General features: G+C 43.1%; 2 long non-coding RNA genes across 6 annotated transcripts; one reads left to right on the top strand and one right to left on the bottom strand.

Moving 5' to 3' along the window:
- The first annotated feature begins 1,924 nt into the window (after positions 1 to 1,924).
- LOC136549523 (uncharacterized) lies at positions 1,925 to 8,315 on the top strand. 4 transcript variants are annotated; one of them, XR_010781944.1, is made up of 8 exons: positions 1,925 to 2,320; positions 2,428 to 2,532; positions 2,812 to 2,871; positions 3,732 to 3,816; positions 3,957 to 4,073; positions 4,192 to 4,292; positions 7,849 to 7,968; positions 8,084 to 8,315. It is a non-coding gene; the product is annotated as an uncharacterized lncRNA (long non-coding RNA). The 4 variants fall into 4 exon arrangements; XR_010781943.1 differs by having other exon boundaries at positions 3,957 to 4,292; XR_010781942.1 differs by lacking the exons at positions 3,957 to 4,073; positions 4,192 to 4,292 and having other exon boundaries at positions 7,849 to 7,908.
- On the bottom strand, positions 4,306 to 26,766 carry LOC136549524 (uncharacterized). Of its 2 annotated transcripts, XR_010781946.1 has the most exons (5): positions 26,648 to 26,766; positions 26,506 to 26,573; positions 25,579 to 25,650; positions 6,442 to 6,526; positions 4,306 to 6,339 (listed from the first exon to the last, which is right to left on the bottom strand). It is a non-coding gene; the product is annotated as an uncharacterized lncRNA (long non-coding RNA). The 2 variants fall into 2 exon arrangements; XR_010781945.1 differs by having other exon boundaries at positions 4,306 to 6,526.
- Between the last annotated feature and the right edge of the window lie 133 nt (positions 26,767 to 26,899).

The following is a 26,899-nucleotide window of genomic DNA, read 5'->3' as shown; positions in this document are numbered from 1 at the left end:
AGAGTTCCACCCTTTCAGAGAAGTGTTCAGCGGTACATTAATATACTCGCTGGCCATTCCATCCTGGAGATATAGATATACGCCACCGACCACCTTGGATCCACTGCCGCCCTTCTTCTTCAACCAGAACAGGTGTTTAAAGAGGTTGAAGTGTGGCAGAACCCCCAGAAACGTCTCATAGAAACGAATAAAGATCGAGATGTGCAATATGGTGTTGGGGTGGAGATTGCACAGACTAATCGCTCAGAACTCCAGCAGATCCCGCAAGAAAGGATGAACAGGGAACCCCAACCCATGCCAGAAATAATCCTCGAAGACTACAACTTCATCTATGTTAGGCATCGGGAAGGGCTCACCATTGGCTGGCCGACATCCGACAGTGATGCGGTCAGGAAGCACGCCCACCTCCACCAATCTCTCGAGCTCCGCTTCCCCCATGCGCAACGGCACCCACTCTTCATCGCGACTGGCTCCTGCTCCTACCTTCTTTGGGCTCGCCATCTTCGGGTTCACATCTCTCCTCTTCGGCGCCATCTCTCAGATCTGGATGGGGACTGACGTTGGGAGCGTGCACGGATGCGAATCTGGAAATGTGAGGGCCGAGGATGAAGACGGAATGGCAAAGTGGCAAAGGTATGATCGAGGGATACGGCGACGTAGTTATAAAGCACTTTCCCCACCCTTTTGCATTCGATGGTTTTTAGAAAACCGTTCCCGTGATTTGCGCCCCTCCGAATTCTCCGACGTGGCTTGTTGGGCCGTAACATGGGCTTTCATGCAACCGCATCCCACGTCGCTAAGTTATCGCTGCCGATGGTTATCACTCACCGAATAATCACTGACTTCTTCGTCATTTATTGGGGCTCAGTAACAGTTACTGTACAACCATTGCTCCGGTTTTTTTTGTCACGGTTGGGTTTTTTAGATATCTCCATAAACGACTTGGGGACTGGCTGCTAGTTCGGCTGGTCTTTTTACTATTTTCTGTTTCTAACCCTGGCACCACGTGACTATATCACCTACTGTCAGGCTCGGGGACTAAGTGGACACACTTCACCTTACGGTGAATATGCACTCTCTCATTTCAGGGCTACGATCAAGGGCTGGTTGCCTGCTCGGCTGGTCTTTTATTATCCTTCTACTTTGGACCCTGACACCATATAACTACGTCATCTACTTCAGACTTGGAGACTAAGTGGGCACACTTCAGCTCGTGGTGATTGTGCTTGCTTTATTCTCGAAGACTCTGGGCCTCTTGAAGTTGAAGAAGACTATCTCCTTTTCTCGTGGTCGGACTCTAAGTGGGCACACTTGGTCCACTGCGGAGAAATTTTTGTTTCTGAACTTGAGCTCCTTACACCCTTATGGCAAGCTGTTCTTGGGTTATGCTGCTCGGCTACGATTCGTGCTTCTCGATGACAGTACACGCTGCTCGGCAATTGTACACAACTGCTCGGCAACTCATCACGGTGGTCGGACCGTGAGCTCGACTACTCGGCTTCATTCGTACCTGCTCGGACAAGCTCAAGACGGCGTTGCACAACGGGTACAAGGTGCTGGGGGACTAACTGTGGGGGGTATAACCCCGGATACCTACGACAGACCACATGGGCTGCGCCCTCAGGGGCGGTCCAGCCCACAAGACGAAGCCTTGCGGGGTACGACTCTTCTCGGCGCCTTCCGCAAGACATCTACGAGATCTGTTAGATATGTATAATCCCAAGATTCCTGCAATCAGTTATTACTTTCCGGTTATCTCTCATATCTAACCGACTTATAACTTTGCTCCCCGGACTATAAAAGACGGGCAGGGACCCCCTCCAAACTCACACAATATCATACGATAGCTAATACAAATCAACAGACCATATAAGTAGGGTATTACGTCGTACCGATGGTCTAAACCTATCTACTGTTGCATTCTTGTTCTTGATCTCACGCATCTACCTTCGTGATACCCCTCGGAGTACCGTCGTCGATATTCTGTCGACAGCGGGCTTTGGCGCGGCAGCACGACGGCGCGGTCGGCCTCTGGCGGTCTTCCACGGCCGGCCAGGGCGAGGGCGCCCCCCGGCGCGGGCACACCCCGGCTGCGGGCGCGGGGCGAGGGTGGCCCCCGGCGGGCGGGCTCCGGCGGTGGGTGGCGCAGGCGGGCCCAGCTGTGGGTGCGGGTGCGTTCCAGGTGTGACCTCGGCGTGTGCGGGCACCGGCAGTCCGCGCAGGCGCGGGGCGAGGGCAGCCGACGAGGCCACGACACATCGACGCACCGGCACGGGCGTAGACCCAGATAAATACTCACACGCGCATAGATCTAGGCATGGTGAGCGGCGACATCAGCGTTGGTCAGGCGACCGGCGGTCCCTTGAGCTTACATGTCCTGTTTTTTTATTCTTGAACGGTCTGCTCAATGCTTTTCTTGGTTGGCAGAAGACAAGACTCCAGAGGAACTACCGGGGCGCTGTAGTGCGGCGTTGCGGCGGAGCTGCGGCGGTGTGCTCGTGGTGCTTGGAACTGTGCCTGTGCGGTGGTCGGGTAAGGTTTTTTCCCTCATGGTACGACTTGATATTAGTGGTGTTCTCGACATTCGATAGGTCCTGATTCGCATAAGAGGGGCCGTCCCACGATCCGTCCTATGCATGGAGGAGCGCTCGCTGAACGGCCGCGGAGTGCTTGAGGAACCGCAGAGTGGATTTGTTGTTCTTCGCATCTCCCATTCACTTCGCAAGAACTGTCTTTGTGAATAATCCTTTTTCTGCATTTTATAATACCGTGGATTGATGTTCTGGTTTTGCTTTATTCCTGCCTTTTTAGGTCCTGCTTGGCGGAAGAGGGTTCTCATGGTGCTGTGCGGAGCGCTCGTGACTTAGTGTGGTATGATTTCTGCTGCTACCTACTTTGTTGGCTACTAATATTAGTCGTGTTTGATTTATTATCATGTGGTTCAGCTGCGCCTGCTTATGTTTAGTTTCTTTTTTTTTTTGTCTCTGTATAGATGTGACCAACACACTGACGATTTTGTCAGTTTCTTTCCTTTTCGCATTTGCTGGTGCAAAACAACACAAAGAGAAAACCGATATTTGTGATGGACATTTTTATATCTCAGTTACAATGCATACCCATGGATCTCATGTTGACATTTGGGATTTGGGGGTTCCAGATGTGGAATGACATGTTGTTCCTTGCTTATGCAGGTTTTTGCTTTAATTTTGTATATACATCGATCTCTTTTCTATGATTTTTATCTTTGATTTTATCTCCAAATTTGGTTCGCTACTCTTTGCCTACTCTACTTCATCTAATTTATCCCTGCTTTCCTCTGTTTTCTTTTTTTCACTTCATAAATATGATTCTCTTTTCCCTTAGCACAGAAGGTGCACAATAGGAAAATCATCTAGGTTTCGTGTTCATCAAGATGTAGATCACGGCACCAGCTTGAAAAGGGGTTCAGAATTGAAAGCAACATAGTACTTCTTGCCAGCTTTTTTAATGGCAGTGTGGTGATTATCATAGAAGAAGCTAATGGCCAACAAGTCTATGAAAAAGATATCTAAATATTTAATGAACTTTTTCCTTCTTTGTTTTAGCATGTAGAGAAAGCTAAGAATAACAAAAACTTAGGGTATAAAATTGGTTACACAGGAAAAATGAGGGGGACCTGTCCTTTGTTCTTTTGTATTTTTGCCTGATTCTGTGATGCAGGGTGCTCATGACGCGTTTCTTCGTGCTTGTAGGTTTGCACCATTTGGATCTGAGGTTTGTGTGGGTGCCTCGGTCCTGAGGCCTCCAAGGCTTGTGGCTGCCTCCATTCCTTCTCTGGTATTTTTTTTTACTACATTTGTGTCATTGTCGGCTCAAATATCTTCTCAGTTCTTTCGTTTCCTTCATACAATAGATAATTTATTCAGTGTATTTATGTACGAGGATGTTCATGGTATAGTAGATGGTTGTATTTGTAGATGATTCAGTGTTTTAGAAGGACCGTACTTCACTGCGTTGTTGTAGATATATCATGAGGATGTAGATGATTCAACGCACTTCACCAGCAGCACCTTGTCTGCTTTGTGTATATAACGGTCAGCTTCCTAATTTCTGAGTTCAGTGATAGCCTGTACCTCTGGTACAGCAGTGCTCAGGAGGTTTGTTTCCTGGTGCTTAACTGCTTGTTAATTTCTAATTTCCCATGGTGGTTAGCCTTGGAGAAATGGAGAAGTGTTGATGCCGTCTTCATAAGAAGAGCTTTATCGGTGACTAGTAGCGTGTCCGTGCTAACGCCACGGCAACATTCGAAACCGGTACTCTCTAGTTACATTCCAATGTTTTCATTTAAAAATAATTACATTGCAACTCCACTAATTACCACACAACCACATACATAATTGGAAATATATATTACTAACCTCTAAAATTATTTTTGACTAAGTTGATATGTAGTTTCTTGAAAGATTAAAATGATGGCAACCACCATATACCCCTGTAAGCTGTCATCACCTCATCGAGCCTCCACTTTGCATGTCCTGAGGCGAACCACAACGTGCAGTCGGTTCCACCTCGACCACTCAGGATCAATGCTTATTTGAAACTGACTAAACCATGCTCACAATTTCCTCTCAATCTGATCAACATTTGTACTTGTACAATGTTTTATACAAAATACTCACAACCAAGCTAGATTACTTAAGTATGTACACAGCTAAGATGTTTGTCATGTACAAGTACAACCCATAACTCATGTCTTGCTTGCACAACGATAAAGTTCTTTTCAATAATGTTTTATATCTAGGAAGTCATGGAACAAAACACCCACCATGAGCACCTTGATCTTCTTCTTGCACTTTGATCTTCCTTTTTCTCTCATCTAGTAACTTCCGTGCTTGTTGGACTGAAAAGACATAGAATTAAAGCTGCATACATTAGTGCAGACCCTAGAAAATAGAAAAATAGTCCAGCCATACACAAGCACAGTTAAAAAGAAATCACTCCATAATTTTGGATAAAAAAGCACATCAATCCATGATGGCAACAAATGATATGGATGTTAGAAAGAGAGATATGGCTCATTCAAAGCTACTGTGCTACACCTACAACTTCAAGCCATGATGATGGCAACACATGATGCAATATATCCATTTCCTCTAGGCTATTATTGCCCAGAGCTCTTGTTATATATCTAACTTTTCCATTTTTATTGCTCTATTATCTTTTTTTTCTCCAAGCAAATTGTGCAGCTCAATTTCATTGACTCAAAAACTAATTGAGAATTTTTTCACTCAGAGCATCCACTCATAATATAGGCTATACCTACAAATATAATAAACTGTGTCAAAAGTACCAACAGTACCGCTTGAATCATGGACAGTTGGGGTCAAAGAAGGCCTTGCCAATTAAAAGAAGGAATTTTCAGTCACAATTAATACAGTTATGGTAAACACAATCACTTAGAAGGGCAGGCTTGGTGTAGTGGTGAGAGCTGTCCCACTGTCCCACTGAGTCACCAAGTCGTGGATTCGAAGCAGCCTCTCCGTAGATTTTGTAAGGGAAGGCTTGCCTCGGTTTTTCCTTTCTCCGGACTCCACTCATGTGGGACCGCATTCTTGTAGGAGCCTCCGACACTGGGTCTGCCCTTTTTTTATGGTAAACACAATAACTAATAATCATTTAACAAGACATAAAACCACTACTGCAGATATTTTTGACTCAAATTGATGTCATGTTTCTAGGTCTATGTAACACTAAGTTCCTAGTTAAGAACCAGCTAGATAATTATTAAAGTTGTGACAACTGCATATACATTTTTTTTGTCTAATCCCTTGCTTGAATGCAAGTATGTACAAGGAACTGCACAGCAAAAAGGCCTTTCACCACAGCAACGCATTTGCATTTGTTACCGGCAATCTTCTCCCAGCACAACCACTTGAGTGAGGAAATACAATGTACTACAAATCCTCCATGTTCATCTTGAATTGTAAATACATTTCTTGATGAACAGTACAAATAATATCATTTTACTACAAGATTAGAAGGTACCAGCACGAAGAACCTCCCATCTGAACCCCACTATCATCTGGACGATTACAAAACAAGATAAAATTTATAAAAAGATAAAATGAACAATCAAATTCATTAAGATTCACGTCTTATTTGGTATACATCAATCAATGCAAAGGACAGTCTTAAACATACTTACAGCGCAATTCACTTGCTCGCCTTCCCGGAAAAGGTAATCCATGTCATCTTTGTTTATCCAATCTGTACCCCTCTATAGCATGCCAAATTTTTCTTGAACGCCATGATCTTGCGGTCCATGAGCAGGTTGTGTGGTCCATGACCATCTTTACCCCTCTATAATACAGGCACATGATAATCTATTTGATCAAAATATGTTCAATCTTTTGGGAGTTTTTCCTTGCCAAAGCAAGAGATACAGGCATCAGTTTACATTACCTGATGATCATCCTTGCACAAGAAGGTTCCAGGTTCCAGCAGTGAACCAAGGTCGAGTGAATATACCAAGACTATTTGCTCGGGGCTTCACATGAAACAAACAAAGAAAACCATTTTATTGACACGATTTATTGTGAATTTCTGGACTGTAAATTAGAAATACCACCAGTGAGAATAGCGGGTTTTAAAATTCAACAGGAAACAAAGAAATTTTCAGTGAAAATGACAGGAAAAAGAATATCGAGAACAAACCTAGATCATCAATAGTGAAGAACTCATTTTTAGTACCATCAACCCAGCCTAGTATCATCAAATAATCTCATTTTCAGCCCGAGGTACATAGCCCATCTCTTTATACTGTGCAGAGAAAATGAACCGCTAGTTGAATTCTAGGTTCTAGACTCAATCGTAGTCTTGCAGCTACTGCAATGGAAGAACGAAGTATCAGGTTGTCTACTGGATTCAGAACTGAGCTTTTAACCCACGGGGACATCCCTGATGCCGAACATGGTGAAGTAGGACCGGTCGTCGATCTCGGCACCGTACGGTGGCCGCTTCCGCTGGAGCACGTCCCTATGCTCGGACTCCGTCCTCTGGGGCCCACGTCCTCGTCCCCAGCAGCCACTGCCGCCGCGGACGCGTCGTGCTCCTCGCGCCGGCCTGCTGGAGCACGAGCAGATCTGGGTGGTGGAGACACCCGACGCAGCGTGGCCCAACCCGCGTCGTTTGGGGACACGGGCGGTCGCTGGGGCAAGGCACATCCAAAGAAGTAGGACCGTCGGATGTGGTTGAGCAAGGAGAAAGAATGAGTGAGAGTTAATTCGGTGTGTATGTTTTCAATATGATCTTTATCTGTGTGCGTTTCATAGGGTGGACGTAGTTTAGGTTGTGACTGTAGACGTGGGATTTGTTTGGTGACTGTAGGATAATTTAAAGTGGTGTATTATAGGGGTATAAATAGATAAATAGATAGAGATAGAGATTGGACATCATGGCTGCTGCTTCAGCAACTAGGTGAAGTTTTCTTTGGCCTTGCTTTTTATACATATGCATATCACACAAAAGGATTTGGCATCATGGCTGGTTTTTATTCAGTTGAGGTCATGGATTTGTTGACTCCGTGTGCCAACACTCTTAGAACCAATGTTGCCTAGCAGTTAATACTATTTGAGTATTTTCTGCTAAAAAAATACTATTTGAGTATTTGACACCGGTTTACATATAGAATTGGTCCTCGTGCATGGACATGGGGTATACAGGTTTAGTTTGCCTGGCCTGTGCATGCATGTCGGCTAAGGTATATTTTGCATCATAGGCTGTGTTCTTGATGCTGATACTTCCGTTGTAGGTGCACCATACCTTTTCTGTGCTAAATGCTACTTAATTTGTTTCTGTTCCTGATCGCAGGTGTTCTCTGCCTCTTTATCGACATTGAGCTCATGTTACATGAAGATCACTGCAAAGACAGTATGCCTGTAACCTTAGCACTTTTACCCGAGCTATATCTTCATGTGCTGATGACACAATGTACTTTATGAATTTGACAGTTTAATTAAATTTTATGTATTACTGATTATGATCTGTCATCAAATCTCCTAAAAGTGTCCCCTTAAATGGTATCCCCTCTTCTTTTATGTCACAGGATTAATCGTTCAGGCATGTGGGATAGCCATGATTCAACTTCCCAATAAGCCAGGCTCCACGTTGAACAAAGATATAATCCTGAGTTTTGTATTTTTTTCTTTGGCAATTTAACAATTTGACTTTCTCACTTGATAGTGTAAATCATCCCTTACATGTGCACTTTACATTCACGGAAGTCATTTCCTTTTCGTCCGTGTGATGTATGAATTGTGAATCCACTCATTTCCACCTAGATTCTGTCATCAGATTCCCTTAGCTTCAAATTTGAGATTTTATAATGCAAGATCATACATCTGCGCTTAGTCAGAGATTACAGTGTAGGTCTGAAGTTTGATTACCGATGTTTCTAATTTTTCTTTTCTTCTTTTTCTTTTTGATCATATGATCCCATGTTGTATCTCATTATATTTTGTTCAGATCCATAAATATGTCTAACACATTCCTTCACTCTCTTTATATTTATATTTTGATAAGATATTCTCAAGCTTTGTAAGTAATCAAAATGAATGAAGTGGCTCTACGCGCGCATGGGCGCGCGCAAATCACTAGTACAAATCACTGGTTCCAATGCAATTGAACGATTGACCTCAATTGCAAATATACGGGCATGTTCATTTCCATGAGAGAAAGGACTAAAGACTAAATTTTAGTCTTAATTAGTACCTTTGAACCAAACACCAGGGACTAAGGACTAAAATGTAGTACTCCCTTGATGGGCTACTTATTGGGACTAAAGGGCCAAAATTGACACCCCTGGCCCTTCAATAATTGCTCCCAGCGCCTGCTCCATCGCCCTCATACACCCATCTCGAAACCATCAGCGCCACTCACTCCCTCGCCCTCTCTCTCATCCCCGCCGCCACTCCGAGCCCTCACCGTCCTCAGTCGCTCCCCTCGCCGTCCTACTCGCCACCGCCACCGCGCATCAGATCCACTCGCCGCCACGCATCTCGCCCGCACGCCGCCGCCGCGGCTCGCCCTCCTCCCCACACCGCATCCGCCATGGACGGCTACGGGAACAACTACAAGGATTACTTCGCTGGGTCTTCTTCCTTCCTCGTCACCGGATCTGAGCCCTACCCTCAGTTCCCCGTCAACGACAAGTTCGGCGTGTACTCCCAAGCTCCTTCTTCTCCGTACGCCTCCCCCAGCCTCTTTGCTCCACGGTCGTGGCTAGAGAGCCTGGATCTGAACTCCCAAGCCGAGTTCCCCCACCTCGACGTCTTCCCCAACCAGGAGCAGCTGCCGTCGGAAGGATTTCGTGTGAACGTTGGGCTCCCTCCCCTTGGCCCTGGCGGCAAATCTGCTCAACGCTAGTTCCAGCCTCCACGGCCGTTGCAGACCGGATCATGTTCCAGAACTAGCCGTGGAGATAGCCAGGCTGCGCGCCTAGGAGGTAGCCGTCACGAAGCTCTATTTACCAGATCTCTGGTAAACAGCCAGCAGCAATCGCTCCTCAAGGTTTGCCACTTTTCGGAATGGGCGGTGGTGGCCGCGGGGTCAGGATGAGGCAGACGGTGTCCTGTGGATCCACATCTGCCGCTAGCAACTCTGACACTGTAGAGGATCTGGACAGAGAGGATGATGACGACAACGAACAATCCGATGAGAACGCCCCTGTGTCGGTAAGATCCATACCCTAAACCCTATTTTGTTGTAAATCCTATGTTAGATGTGTTTTGGTGATCTCCAGATGATTCTTTAGCATGGATATGTGATGAAAACTGAACCATTTTATGTTCATGTTATCTGTTACATGAAAACTGCATGCTGCATGTTTTTGGTTCATGGATGAAAGCTATTTTGATATGTGATGTCCTCTTTTCATTTTTTTAGAACATAAAAGACAAGGTCAATTGGTCTGATCAAAACATTACCACTTTGTGTGAACTCTATGTTGAGAAAATGAACGTTGGAAACTAGAATGCTGGGACAATGACAACTAGAGGTTACAATATAATTAAACGCCAATTTGAAAAGATAACTAAACTAAAGCATACTAGAAAACAATTGAAGAACCGAGTCAATCAGTTGAAGCCCGTGTATCATTTTGGGGACAAACTGATGAAGAACATAGGGTTAGACCGTAAGGTTGATGGAACTGAAAGGATCAAGATGCCCAAGAGGGGGTGAATTGGGCTAATTCTAAATTTCTTTGCAATAATTAAACTCTACGGTTAACCCAATTAACCCGTTGTGCCTAGAAAGTGTTTCTCTTAATCTAACGCACAAAAGTTTAGCACCCTAAGTTCCAATCCTACTCTAGCATGGCAATTCTAGGTATGTAAATGACAAGAATTGAATTGCTCAAAGTAAATGCTCAAAGTAAAGAGAGAAGTAGGAACGCGGCGATGTTTTATCGAGGTATCAGAGAGTCGCCACTCCCCACTAGTCCTCATTGGAGCACCCGCGCAAGGGTGTAGCTCCCCCTTAATCCGTGCAAGGATCGAGTGCTCTCTACAGGTTGATTCTTCGACACTCCATCGCGGTGAATCACCCACAACCGCTCACAACTTGAGTTGGGTCATCCACAAGCTCTCTGGATGATCACCAAGCTCTCAATCACCACCAAGCCATCTAGGTGATGGCGATCACCAAGAGTAACAAGCACGGACTCTCACTTAACTATGACAAGCCTAATGAGAAGGGTGGATGCACACTTTGTTACTCTTGATCTCACTAATGAGGGCTCTCTTTGGGATTCTCAAATCTCAATCACCTCACTAGGACCTTGCTCTTCTTGGCACTCTCAAAGGTGTTTCTCAACTATTGGAATGAGCAAAAGTACCCCCTCACACGAATGGAGGAAGTATTTATAACATGGGTTAAAAAACGAACCGTTATGTGCCTCTGTGGGGTGACCGGACGCTCCGGTCATGTTGACCGGATGCTCCGGTCAGTTCACCCCGAACTCCAGTGTTTAAAGTGTGACCAAACGCGTCTGGTCGTAATTTTCTCTCTCTAGAACCTTATTGGAAACGACCGGACGCTAGCCCTCAGCGTCCAGTCACTTCACCTCTCAGCGTCCGGTCGCACCAGACGATTTCACCTTGATCAAATGAACTGACCGGACTCTGCGCCAGTGTCCGGTCACACCGAAGCCAGCGTCCGGTCAGTATTTGACCTTCCATTCACTTCCAACTCTCGATCATATGTGAATGAAGTTTGCTCCATTGGATCTAAGGACTATTTAGGAGCTACCTAGCGCTAGTTTTAGCAAGTGTGCACCACACCTAACCCACTAGACTCACATAAGTCAAGCTACCTGTCCATAACCCCCTTAATAGTACGGCCAAAGAAAAAACAAAGTACTAAACTACTCTAAGTGTCTCTTCAACAATATCAGGAGCGGTCAAACAAAGCGCACCTACATGCCATTGCTAATTAGCCACTAGTTAATCAAAAGCTCAAAATGATGCAGTAGTGCAATTCACCTTAAACAACACCAGCAGGGTGTTGCATTGCAACTCTTTCCCTTCCCCTACTTTCCAAAGGCTCACAGTTGTGCATTCTTCCAGGGGAGCTGGAGAATCAGGAAGCTCACCAGGCCGAGCGTAGGCAGCAGTGCACGCAGCCCAGTGGATGGAAGTTTCCGAAGTACTTGCTCTGGATCTCTCTTCTCATTGTCTTGCAGAGCTGTATATTTTGTGGTGGGTCTGGTGCCAGGATGTCATGCTCTAAGCACTGCTATTTATGATGATTTCGGCATAAAAACTTTTGCTTTTTCCGAAAACAAAAGCCACTCCACTGATGATGGTTTTGAAAGACTCAAAAGACAGCACTGTCAAGCTTCCCTCTCACGAAAGACATGCATCAGATTAAAGGTTGGGCAGAGAGAGATGTGCAATATCTCCTTTATTTCATTAGTTGTTTTGCTTTGCACATGTGTGTAGTAGTATTTATTCTCCTTTTTTCTGTTTGCTTGTTGCCTTGTTGTATTGATTGGAAGAGCACATTGCAAAGTTTGCTTTAGAGGAACAGGTAAAGAGATAAGACTGACCGATAATTTCAAAGGCTTTATTTGTGATCTGTCTTGTGATGAGATGTGAAACCCATTTGCGACCTAAAGGTGCTTTTGATTTGTCTATCTATGCGTCCTGTATAACTGTATTAGCATGTTCCTGAAAATAACCACATCGTTTCAACATGTGTTTAAGGCAAACGTGAAACCTTATATATAGAGTTTGACATAGTCAGCCTTTGAACTCCTTACCTTCCAGATAAAATGGTGTCACATTTCTGTAATCCTCAGTGTAATTTTCTTCAAACTTAGTTTCATTTTCTTTCTATTTAGTTTCATTTTCTTTATATTTCTCCCTCCATTCTATGCTAGTCCCCCATCCTAGAAAAATGGAATAAATTTACTGCACCAAATTAATAACTAACAGGAAGCATGTATGCTGTACGGGGACAAGATAAAGGGTGGATGGATAGTTAAAGAGAGCTGAAGGAAAAGAAAAGGAGCTCCAACCCTTCCAAAGCACATACGGTACTGTTCTCTCCCTTTCTTTTTTATCTGATACAACTTAGACGTACATAACCCACATACTCCACACTCACACTATACATACACATACGCGTGCACGTCCGTACACAAACAAAGAAGAGATTGGGAGGCTATCTAGCCTCTCGGAAAACGCGCAGTACCACCGAACGCGTACGTGTGCGTGTACCCTATAAATTCTGGAAAATTTTCAAAAAATAGGTGTGACACCATGAAAGGTCCTAAGGCTAGAGGGGGTGAATAGTCTATTAAAAATGTCTATAACAACACTTAGTAAACCGGTTAGACAAATATGAGGCGAAGCGAGTGTTGTGCTAGCCTACTAAAAAGCAAGCCATATACCAATTCTAGTTTCTATAGTCTCTATCCACACAATTGCTATGTCACTACACTAAGTTAGTGTGCTCTCAAAGGCTAACTAAAGAGCCACACTAACCAAACTAACAAGCTCTCACAACTAGCTATACTAAAGAGCTTGACAACTAGTTTACGGTAATAAAAAGAGAGAGAGCAAGATAGTTATACCGCCGTATCGATGAATGAACCAATCAATCACACGAATGAACACCAATGAAGATCAATCACCTCGGAATCAAATGATGACACAATGATTTTTTTATCGAGGTTCACTTGTTTGCCGGTAAGCTAGTCCTCGTTGTGGCGATTCACTCACTTGGAGGTTCACGCGCTAATTGGCATCACACGCCAAACCCTCAATAGGGTGCCACACAACCAACACAAGATGAGGATCACACAAACCACGAGCAATTTACTAGAGTACCTTTTGGCTCTCCGCCGGTGAAAGGTCAAGAACCCCTCATAATCACCACGATCGGAGCCGGAGACAATCACCAACCTTCGCTCAACGATCCTCACTGCTCCAATTCGTCTGGTGGCGGCAACCACCAAGAGTAACAAGCGAATCCCGCAGCGAAACACGAACACCAAGTGCCTCTAGATGCAAACACTCAAGCAATGCACTTGGATTCACTTTCAATCTCACAAAGATGTTGAATCTATGATGGAGATGAGTGAGAGGGCTTTGGCTAAGCTCACAAGGTTGCTATATCAATGCAAATGGCCAAGAGAGTGAGCTTAAGCCGGTCATGGGGCTTAAATAGAAGCCCCCATAAAATAGAACCGTTGTACCCTTTTATTGGGCACTGCTCGGGATGACCGGACGCTCTGGTCATATCGACCGGACGTAGGACCCCAGCGTCCGGTTGCCCGATGCTTGCCACGTGTCATCGGCTTCAAACGATGATCACCTGATCTCAACGGTCATCAGTACATTTAAGTAGTGACCGAACGCGCTGCTCAAAGTGACCGGACGCAGGACCCCAGCGTCCGGTTGATCCAGTAAGGTTCCACTCATGATCGGACGCGTCCAGTCACGCCCGGTCGGACTCACCCAGCGTCCGATCACTCACTGTCTCCTCTGTGTGCTTCCACGTCAGCAGGACCAGACGCACCCCGTCAGTGTCCGATCATGAAGTGACTCAGCGTCCGGTCAAAGACCGATGCCAGCGTCTTCACTGCTTCCACTAACCGGACACACCGGTCCAGTTGAGGCCAGCGTCCAGTGCACTCTATGAAATCCTGTCTTTTCTGTATAGGGCGCCGGTGGCACCGTTGGACTATCCGCACTCTATGGACGAACACTTCACTGGTGAAGTTTCTTACCCTTGCTCAAATGTGCCAACCACCAAGTGTATCACCTTGTGCACATGTGTTAGCATATTTTCACAAACATTTTCAAGGGTGTTAGCACTCCACTAGATCCTAAATGCATATGCAATGAGTTAGAGTATCTAGTGGCACTTTGATAACCGCATTTCGATACGAGTTTCATCCCTCTTAATAGTACGGCTATCAAACCTAAATATGATCACACTCACTAAATGTCTTGATCACCGAAACAAAATGGCTCCTACCATTTATACATTTGCCTTGAGCCTTTTATTTTTCTTTCTTCTTTTCTAAGTCCAAGCACTTGATCATCACCATGGCAACACCATCGTCATGTCATGATCTTCATTTGCTTCGCCACTTGAAGTAGTGCTACCTATCTCATAATCACTTTGATAAACTAGGATAGCACTTAGGGTTTCATCAATTCACCAAAACTAAACTAGAGCTTTCACAACCACCAAGAGCAACAAGTGAATCCGGCAGCGAAACACGAACACCAAGTGCCTCTAGATGCAATCACTCAAGCAATGCACTTGGATTCTCTCCCAATCTCACAAAGATGATAAATCAATGATAAAGATGAGTAGGAGGGCTTTGGCTAAGCTCACAAGGTTGCTATGTCAATGTAAATAGCCAAGAGAGTGAGCTTGAGCCGGCCATAGGGCTTAAATAGAGAGCCCCCACGAATAGAGCCATTGGCTCTCTGTTCACTAAAAAATCAGGGCGACCGGACACACCGATCGGTTTGACCAGACATAGGACCCCAGTGTCTGATCCTAGATCTTCACAACGTGTCCCCTGCTTTAAATGCTGATCGTCCGATCTCAACGGTCATCAATGCATTTAAGTGGTGACCGGACGCACTATAGTGTAGGACCGAACACAGGACCCCAGCATCCGGTCACTTCTAGTAAGGTTCCACTCACGACCGGACGTGTTCGGTCACGCCCGACCGGACTTGCCCAGCGTTCGGTCACTCACCGTCTTCTCTGTGCGCCACCACATCAGTAGGACCAGACATTGAATAGTGTTCAGCCAGAGTCTAGTCACCTACGTCCGGTCAAGAGACCGAGGGCAGCCTTCACTGCGTGCCACTAACCGGACGCAGGACCCCAGAGTTTGGTCACTGCATCTCAGTGACTATCACTTCCTTCAATCCACCAACTTCTCCACCCTTGCTCAAATATGTCAACCACCAAGTGTATCACTTTGTGCATATGTGTTAGCATATTTTCACAAACATTTTCAAGGGTGTTAGCACTTCACTAGATCCTAAATGCATATGCAATAATTTAGAGCATCTAGTGGCACTTTGATAATCGTATTTCGATACGAGTTTCACCCCTCTTAATAGTATGGCTATCGATCCCAAATATGATCACACTCTCTAAGTGTCTTGATTACTAAACCAAAAGGCTCCTATCAATTTTACCTTTGCCTTGAGCTTTTTGTTTTTCTTTCTCTTTTTCTAAGTCCATGCATTTGATCATCACCATCATTATGTCATGATCTTCATATGCTTAATCACTTGGAGTAGTGCTACATATCTCATAATCACTTTGATAAACTAGGTTAGCACTTAGGGTTTCATCAATTTACCAAAACCAAACTAGAGCTTTCAATCTCTCCCTTTTTGGTAATTGATGACAACCCTTACACAAAGATATAAATTGAATTTTAATTGAATCCATGTTGCTTGCCCAAGCGTATTTACCATGTGTAAAAGGATATGGACAAGTTTCATGAACCCTAAATGGTAGCAATTGATCCCCCTACATATATGCTAAGAGTTTGGATTATAGCTTGCATATATGCTTAGATAGGAAATATAGGAGACAATGTCTACCAAATGAGGCTAAGGTATAAAAGATGGACCTTTGAAGCATGATACCAATCGGAGTGCACTAATATACCATCCTTAGCACCATTAGTAACTAGACATACACAAAGACTAGAATACCCTATGAGATCAACATTAGAAGTGAGGGTCTAGTTTCCATAAAATGAGCATAAGTCTAGTTACTTAATCGATGCATGCTAGTTTTTCATTTCATCATTCAATCCTACAACTAGTATACACCACATAAGCATGGATATTAAAATTTAAAACTTGTGCTATGCAAGCAAATATATGAAGTGCACATTCAAAATGCAACATACAAGTTTATGAGCTTGCTCCCCCTACTTGTGTGTAATTTTGATTGATCCCCTTACAATGTCATTTCATTTGTTTGCTCCCCCTATCTTACTATCTTTGTGAATTTCTCTCCCCCTTTGTCAACAATTAGCATAAAAAGCGAGCTCAAATTTTAGATAGGTTGGGGTGAAACCATGTGAAGTGAGAATTATTTTCCCAATTTGTTTCAATCTAGATTACTTGCACAAGATATTTAACTCAGTTTGATCCAAGGACAAGCTTCTTCACACCTCCAAATAAGGGTTATATTGTACCATGTTGAGTTAAACACTTAGAGCTCATTTTCTTGATCAAACACTAGGTTTACAAGCCCACAAATATGTCATATGCTACCACTAGATCATTTCAAGCATACAAGCAATAGTGGTACCATACAAGCATCAAATTCATTTGATTTTCATGAATAAGCCTAGAACATAATAGGAATGACTAGATGCACTCAACAAGTCCTTAGCAATGGATGAATGACATGTCAATCAACTTTACCTTGCTTTGCTCGAAGGAGAGCCATGTCATATAATAGGGGTGCATCAACACATATTGGAGAAGTCAAGTATGTTCAATTCATTTCTTAGCTTGCAAAACCTCTTCTCATCAAGTGGCTTGATGAAGATATCGACAAGTTGATCTTTGGTGCCTACACTCTCAATGCAAATGTCCTATTTTTATTGATGATCTCTTATGAAATGGTGTCGGATATCAATGTGCTTTATTCTTGCATGTTGAACTAGATTATTGGTCAACTTAATTGCACTCTTATTATCACATATCAATGGCACTTTCTTGAACTTGATTCCAAAGTCACTCGAAGTAGCATTCATCCAAAGTAATTGAGCACAACAACTACCGGTCAAAATGTACTCCGCTTTGACAGTTGAAAGTGCTACACTATTTTGCTTCTTTGATGACCAAGACACAAGTGATCTTCCCAATAGTTGACATATGCCCGATGTGCTCTTTCTCTCAACTTTGCATCCCACATAATCGGAGTTGGAGTAACCAACTAGCTCAAATTTTGCTCCTTTGGGATACCACAAACCAACATTTTGTGTATACCTCAAGTACCTCAATATTCTCTTCGTTGCCTTCAAATGACTTTCTCTTGGTGAGGCTTGAAATCTAGCACACATGCATACACTAAACATCACATCTGGCCTTGATGCGGTCACATAGAGTAGACTTCCAATCATAGACCGATATATCTTTTGATCTACCATGTTGTCACTAGCATCACTATCCAAACTTCCATTTGTCCCCATTGGTATACTAATAGCTTTAGCATCATCCATTCCAAACTTCTTGAGCATGTCTTTGATGTACTTGCCTTGACTCACAAATGTGCCATTCTTTATTTGCTTGATTTGAAGACCAAGGAAGTAACTAAGCTCTCTAATCATGGACATCTCAAACTCACTTGCCATCATCTTGTCAAATTTCTCACAAAAATCTTGATTTATTGACCCAAATATGATATCATCAACATAGATTTGTAATACAAACAAGTCATTTCCAAGCTTCTTGGTGAAGAGAGAGGTGTCAACCTTTCCCATCTTGAATCCCTTAGAGAGTAGGAAATCCATCAATCTCTCATACCATGCTCTTGGTGCTTGTTTCAATCCATACAAAGCCTTTCTCAACTTGTAAACATGGTTGGGTTTCTTTTCATCTTCAAAACTGGGAGGTTACTCAACATACATAAGCTTATTGATGTACCCATTGAGAAATACACTTTTCACATCCATTTGGTACAACTTGATGTTGTGGCCACAAGCATAGGCTAACAAGATCCTAATTGCTTCCAATCTTGCAATCGGGGCATATGTTTCTCCAAAGTCAAGACCTTCAACTTGAGTATAACATTGAGCCACTAATCTTGCTTTGTTCCTTATTACTATCACATCTTGATCTTACTTGTTTTGAAAGACCCACATAGTTCCAATTATATTATAATCATTAGGCCTCTCAACTAACTCCCATACTTGATTTCTCTTGAAGTTGTTTAGCTCTTTATGTATAGCATTTACCCAATCAACATCTTTCAAAGCTTCATCTATCTTCTTAGGTTCAATGGATGACACAAATGAGAAATATTCATAAAATGAAGCCAATCTTGATCTAGTTTGCACACCTCTTGAAATATCACCAATGATAGTGTCCAATGGATGATCTCTTACAACATTGATTGGTTGAAGCACTTGCACTTGATTGCTTGCATTTAATCAATCATTTGGTTGAAATGATGAACTAGCCACTTGTTGTTGATCTTGCACTTTGTCAACACTAGCACTTGCTTGACTTTGATCTTGGGAATCAATAGCTTATTCATTTGAGTTAGAGAGCACTTGATTCTTGTCATCTTCAACATCAATCACCTCACTAGGTCTTATATCACCAATGTCCATGTTCTTCATTGCATTGATTAATTGAGTGCCTCTCACATCATCTAGATTCTCATCTTCCTCTTGGGAAATATTTGTTTCATCAAATTCTACATCATGAACCTCCTCAAGAGTACCACTAGCCAAATTCCAAACTCTATATGCCTTGCTAGTAGTGGAGTAACCAAGCAAGAAACCTTCATCACATTTCTTTTCAAACTTGCTCAATCTAGTGCCTTTCTTCAATATGTAGCATTTGCAACCAAAAACCCAAAAGTATGCTATATTGGGCTTTCTTCCATTCAATAGCTCATAAGGTGTCTTCTCCATCATGGGATGACAATAGAGTCGGTTGCTATAATAGAAAGCCATGTTGATTGCTTCGGCCCAAAATGAATGACTCACATTGTACTCACTCAACATTAATCTTGCCATGTCAACCAAAGTTCTATTCTTTCTTTCAACTAGGACATTTGATTGAGGAGTAAACTTGGCCAAAAATTGATGCCTAATTTCAAACTCATCACACAAATCATCCACTCTTGTGTTTTTTAACTCACTTTCATTCTCACTTCTCACTTTCATAATAGCTGTTTCAAACTCATTATGAATTCTCTTGATGAATGTCTTGAAGGTTGCAAACACATCATTCTTGTTAACAAGAAAGAACACTCATGTGTATCTAGTGAAATCATCCACAATCACAAATCCGTATTTGTTTCCACCAATGCTAGTGTATGTCGTTGGTTCAAACAATTCTATATGCACCAACTCAAATGCCTTAGATATGCTCATCATGCTCTTCTTAGGATGTGTGTTACCAATTTGCTTTCTGGCTTAAAATGCACTACATAGTTTATGCTTCTCAAATGTAACATCTTTCAAGCCTCTAACTAAGTTATGCTTGATCAATTTGTTCAATTGTTTCATTCCAACATGACCAAGCCTTCTATACCATAACCAACCCTGTCTAGACTTAGTGATCAAACATGTTGACAATTGAGCTTCTCTAGCATTGAAATCAATCAAGTATAGATTCTCATATCTAAATCATTTGAATATAAAGTTAGAGCCATCTACACTTATGATCTCTACATCATCCACACCAAATATACACTTGAAACCAAGATCACACAATTGAACTACCGATAATAGGTTAAAGTTCAAGCTCTCTACTAGTAGCACATTGGAAATGCTAAAGTTATTGGATATGGCAATCTTACCAAGACCTTTGACCTTGCCCTTGCCATTGTCACCAAGTGTGATACTATCAATCCCATTGCTCTTATTTTCATTGATTGAATTGAACATTCTTGGATCACCAATCATATGTTGTGTGCACCCACTATCAAGCACCAAATGCCTTCTTTCGGCTTTATAATTGACCTACAAAAGAAGATCAATTCTTTTTAGGTACCCAAACTTGCTTGGGTCCTTGAAGATTAGTTACTAAGGTCTTTGGTACCCAAATGGCCTTCTTCTTTAGGCCCACAATTGGTGTACCAATGAACTTAGCCTTCACACCATTGGCACACTTAACAAGCATGTAACAAGAATCAAATCTAATTAAGGATACATTAGGTTGTTTGTTCTTGTTAGTTTTACAATATTGCTCTATATGTCCAACTTGCTTCTATCTATTGTAAAACCGACCATTGCCCTTCACAGAGCTAACTTTGGGAGTGGCAAAGGTTGCCTTACCTTTCTTAGGGGTATAGCCTAATCCCTCCTTGTTGAGAGAAAACATTTGGCTACCCAAGCACTTTAGCAAGTGGGCATCTCTACCATAGGCATTGCCTAAGGCACGAGTGAGCTCATTCACCTCCTTCTTGAGAGTCTTATTTTCCACCATTAGTGAGGCATCACAAGTGAAAACCATCACTCAAAGGTGAAGTTGAGGTAGAAGTGCTACAAGAAGATTAGTGGGAGCAACTACAATTGGCTTATAAATAGATTCATCAATAATATCACATGTTAGTCCCACATCAAAAGACATAATCACTTGCTTCTTATTGGCTTCCTCCTTCTTGACTTACTCAATGAGAGAGGAGTGAGCCTTTTCAAGCTTAGAGTGAGCTTTGCCAAGCTTCTCATGGGCTTCTATTAGCCTCTCATGAGTGGCATTTAGCTCATCAAGAGATTGCTCAAGAAATTTGACTTTCTTGCATAATTCTTTGCACTCCTTTCTTTTCATCTCAAAGCAAGTGTGCACTTGCTCACACATATCTATGAGCTCCTCCTTGGTGTACTCATCATTATCATCACTCCTACAAGCATCACTTTCACATTCATCATCATCACTCATATCATATTTTACCTTGGTAGGCTTTGCCATGAGGCATGTCGATGGAGTGTCAAAGATAGAGGGCTTATTGTTGATGGCGATGCTTGCTAGTGCTTTCTTGATAGATTTCTTGCCATCATCACTAGAGCCATCACTATCCGAAGAGCCATCACTATCCCAAGTGACCACATAGCCTCCACCCTTTTTCTTCCTTTGGAAGGTCATCTTCTTCTTATTCTTGTGCTTCTTCTTCTTATCCTCATCATTGTCACTATTGTAGGGACAATCCGCTACAACATGATTAGGGCTCTTGTAATTGTAGCATCTTCTCACATATTCTTTGTGTTTGGTGTGATCTCTTCTCTTTCTTGCACCATAGACCTTCTTCATGAATTTTTTCATCTTGAGCACAAATAGAGCCATGGCTTCATCATCAATGTCACTAAGATCTTCATCATCACTTGATTCTTTCTTGGACTTGCCCTTGTTCTTGGATGATGAGCTAGCCTTGAATGCTACCTTCTTCTTCTTGTTTTTGTCTTCCTTCTTGTCATCCTTTTCAACCCCTTCCATTTCCACATGATATGTCTCTTATGTCATGACATCACCTAGTACTTGATTAGGGGTAATCTCCTTCAATCCTCCTCTTATGATAAGCAATCTCAACATCTCAAATCTTGGAGGTAAACACATCAAAAACCACTAAGAGACATCATAATCATTGATCTTCTCTCCTAAAGCCTTCAAGTCATTGATAATCACTTGCAATCGATGGAACATCTCTAGAATGCTCTCATATGCTTCCTCCTATCTCTTCCACACCTCATTAGCTCTCTCACAATCATTGATTTGCTCAAACACCTAGGAATCAATGGTATTGTATATGGTGTTGAGAGCCATTGTATTTCATTACTTGTTGGTCTTGTCTTGGTTGGTGAGATTGTCGGGATCAATGATGGCATAGTCATTCTCGATCACATCCCATACTTGATCATTGATTGAACCAAGATACATCCTCATCTTTCTTTTCCAATAATCATAGATTGTGCCATCAAAGAACGGTGGTTTGCCCTCCACATGGTTGAACACAACTTGAGCCATAAATTGACACCGATGTTGTTAAGCCTTCAATCAAACGGTGACCACAACTCTGATACCACTTGAAAGGTCCTAATATGGCTAGAGGGGGTGAATAGCCTATTTAAAAATCTACAAACCAACTAGAGCAATTTGATTAGTATGACAAATAGCAAAAAGCAAACTTGCACTAGCTCTACAAGGGTTGCAAGCCACCTATCCAACAATTCTAGTTAATATGATCACTAGACACACAATTTACTAAGTCACTACTCACTAAGAGCTCTCACACTTGTTACACTAAAGAGCTTCACTAGATGAACTTAAGCTACGAAGCAATCTCTCAATTCTAGCTACACTAAAGAGCTTGCTACAACTAGTTTGCGGATATGTAAGTGAGTAAGAGTAAGGTGATTATACCGCCGCGTAAAGGAGCGAACCAATCACAAGATGAATACTAACTCAATCATCAAGAGAATACCAAAGGGCAAGAGACAATCAATTTTCTCCCGAGGTTCACGTGCTTGCCAACATGCTACGTCCCCGTTGTGTCGACCAACACTTGGTGGTTCAGCGGCTAAGAGGTGTTGCACGAACCTTGTCCACATAATTGGACACCGTAAGAACCTACCCACAAGTGAGGTAACTCAATGACACGAGTAATCCACTAGGGTTACCTTTTGGTGCTCCACCGGGGAAGGCACACGTCCCCTCACAATCACCAGAGATGGCCACGAACAATCACCAACTCGTACCAATCCTCCTCCACTGCTCCAAGCCATCTAGGTGGTGGCAACCATCAAGAGCAACAAGCAAATCTGGCAGTGAAACACGAACACCAAGTGCCTCTAGATGCAATCACTCAAGCAATGCACTTGGATTCTCTCCTAATCTCACAAAGATGATGAATCAATGATGAAGATGAGTGGGACGGCTTTAGCTAAGCTCATAAGGTTGCTATGTCAATGCAAATGGCCAAGAGAGTGAGCTTGAGCCAGCCATGTGGCTTAAATAGAGTGCCCATGAATAGAGCCATTGGCTCTCTATTCACTAAAAAATTAGGGTGATGGGACGCACCGGTCGGTTTGACCGGACACAAGACCCCAACGTCTGGTCCTCATATCTTCGCCACGTGTCCCCTACTTCAAATGCTGATCACCCGATCTCAACGGTCATCAGTGCATTTAAGTGGCGATCGGACGCACTATAGTGTAGGACCGGACATAGGACCCCAGCGTCTGGTCACTTCCAGTAAGGTTCCACTCGTGACCAGATGCGTCCGGTCATGCCCAACCAGACTCGTCCAGTGTTTGGTAACTCACCGTTCAGCAGGACCAGATGCTGAATAGTGTTCAGCCAGAGTTTGGTCGCCTGCGTCCGGTCAAGAGACCGAGGGCGGCCTTCACTACGCACCACTGACCGGACGTAGGACCCCAGCGTCCGGTCACTGCGTGACTAGCGTCCAGTCACTGTATCTCAGTGACTATCACTTCCTTCAATCAACCAACTTCTCCACCCTTGCTCAAATGTGCCAACCACCAAGTATATCACCTTGTGCACATGTGTTAGCATATTTTTACAAATATTTTCAAGGGTGTTAGCACTCCACTAGATCCTAAATACATATGCAATATGTTAGAGCATCTAGTAGCACTTTCATAACCGTATTTCGATATGAGTTCCACCCCTCTTAATAGTACGGCTATCGATCCTAAATGTGATCACACTCTCTAAGTGTCTTGATCACTAAACCAAAAAGCTCCTATCAATTTCACCTTTGCCTTGAGCTTTTTGTTTTTCTTTCTCCTTTCCAAGTCCAAGCATTTGATCATCACCATGCCATCACCATCAGCATGTCATGATCTTCATATGCTTAATCACTTGGAGTAGTGCTACCTATCTCATAATCACTTTGATAAACTAGATTAGCACTTAGGGTTTCATCAATTCACCAAAACCAAACTAGAGCTTTCAACCTCCAGTAGCAGAGTAACATCTGATTTTTACGAAGAAGCTGTCTCACTCGATGAAGTTGGATTTTGTCCGCATGACATCAACACCATGATTCTCATAGTGTGTTTAGGGGTATATATAGGTTAAGGTTTTCACCGTGGACGAGTGTCATACCCAATTTTAAAGATAAAATTAGATATAAACCATATGTGTGTCCAGAAATCAATTACACACATATAGAGACAAATTTTAAGAGAATATTAAGCATAGTGCTTTATTACATCACGAGTATTAATTCATTACCGAAAAACTAAAGACTCAGCATGCAGAAATAAATAGCTAAACTCCAAATGGCTCCTCCATAACCATAGGTATGGTCAACTGGTTGATCGCAAGACTAGTAATCCTCAAGAAAATCCTCATAACCATTGCAATCTGTTACCCATTCGAGATTTTTATCCAAGTAGTGAAAATAAACCAACGTAAGTACATCTCGTACTCAACAAGAATAACATGGGGTACATGAGGCTCAAAAAGATAGACTATGGTTTAACTATGGTTAGCTTTTATGGAATCACAATTTTAAGCAATTGAGTAGCAACAAGTTTAACATAAAGCCAAATAAACACATGATCAGGTAAACATGAATAATGAATAGCATAAACATAGTTATCATTAATGATCATCTATTCCATAAGGGTCCAAGGCCGCTCGTGACCGTGAGCACGACTGATATACCAGTTTTACACTCTGCAAAGGTTGTACACTTTCACCATGAGCCGTGATTTACCCTTTCGCCCGAGGTTACGAGCCTCTTGACCCACTACTAAGGAAGGTCGGCAGGGTTCACTATGAAATCTTACAAAGATTCATCTAACAAGTTGGTGCCGCTAGGTTTCTAAGGCAAGAGAATATATAGCCCCCTTTCGAATGGCACATTCCGCGCAGGCTATACACATAGGGATAGAGACCGCACTATACTCAGCTTGTCAAGCCCCTTTTACGCCATAAAGGTAACCACTAACAAGCTATAAAAGGTTCTCATACTTGACTAAAGCCAAATCCATATAGCACTCATGGTTGTATTGTAAGTCCCGAATGATCGCTTACAGATAAGTCCTTAAAGAGATGAATCTAGAGCATCACAAAAACTATACTCTAGCCCCCTTGTTTCTTGTTGCTAAAAAACATATTTTATTGTTTATTGCATATACCATTAGTCAAGTTATAAGATCATGGTCTTTAATTAAGCGCTAGCATCATACTACCCAATACATAAACCCTTAGATGACAAGGTACAAGTACAAAGTTACGATATCCTTAATGGTAGTCAAGATAGACATATGCATATGATTAAAATGTGATTAATGTGAATAGGACAATAAGTATTATCCCATGTTGTACTTGCCTTGCTCAAAATAGCCCTGCTGGTCCTGCTCTTCAAAATATTGCTCTTAATCACCGTCGAACTGCTCACCGTCTATTCTCAATCATCTCAACATAGCAACATACATGCATCCACGTAATCATGCATGAAGCAAACAAGAGCTATAATTAGAACAGTACACCAACAGTGGAAAAATAAGTTGAAAAGTGTTTAAAACTATTCTACACGTCGCTACGAACACACAGATGCGAGAATCACCGAAATCAAATTTAAAACGTAGAAGATATGACATTTATAAGCTACTGATAGGGATGAAAACGGATCGGATACGGACGGATATCGCCGATATTACATTTGTTTTCATATTTTTGTCCGGATTCGGATTCGAATACGGATAGTGTCAACTATGTCGGATAGAATATGATTGGATATCGACATCATAAATATGCGATTTGAGTATTCAGATACGGATACGGTATCGAATGTTGGATATCCGAACTCGGATATGGACAGATCTCAACCCCTCTAAACAGATTCGGTTTCGAATACGGTCAGAAAATATCCGTACAGTTTTCATCCCTAGCTACTGATGGCAAAACTGTAATTAAACCGAACTTAATTCGAATTAAAAATAAATCAAAATCAGGATTTTGAACTGAACCAGGGATGGCGGGCACAAATGTGAAGAAACCGAAGGGCTCTTAATCGCATATTTATGATGTGACTGCGAAGGGGTATCTTCTCATCTTAGCCGTTGAACTCGATCTGGACAACTGAAATTCAATGAGAGAGTATAAGAGAGAGGGGGCTGGCCAGAGACGACAGTCAGCACGGTGGCCACCATTGCCGGCAGCGAGGACCTCGCCGGCGAACACGGAAATCGGCCTACGGGCCACGATTCTACATGGGAAAAGCACAGGTAGAAGGTGGAGATGAAGTCGAGCTCACCTAGGGCTTATCCTCGGTCGAAGACGGGACAAGGACGGAGAGAGGCTCGGTTCAGCGGACTGCGGCTCCTGCGAAGGTTCGGCGGCATCGCATAAGCAACAGAGAGCGAAAGAGAGAAAAACGGAGCGGGGAAGTTCACTACCGCGTCGAGAAGCTCGGCAGCAGACCGATGACGACGGAGAAGGGGCGGAACGGCGGCCCGGTGCTCGGCTGCGGCAGCTAGGGCTTGCGGCGGCGCGGCAAGCTCGATGGAGGCGGTGGATGCTCGTAGATGGGAAAAGGGGAGCGAAAGGGGAAGGCGGCGGCTTTTATAGGGCGCCCAGGTGTGGCACACACGCCCAAAAATCGACTCGGTTGCGGGTTACGATGCTCGGCAGCGTCGGGCTCGGGTTCG

Source organism: Miscanthus floridulus, chromosome 4 (assembly GCF_019320115.1).
Source record: "Miscanthus floridulus cultivar M001 chromosome 4, ASM1932011v1, whole genome shotgun sequence".
NCBI lineage: Eukaryota > Viridiplantae > Streptophyta > Magnoliopsida > Poales > Poaceae > Miscanthus > Miscanthus floridulus.
Note: the sequence above shows the minus strand (reverse complement) of the source record. Positions and strands in the feature narration are given on the sequence as shown.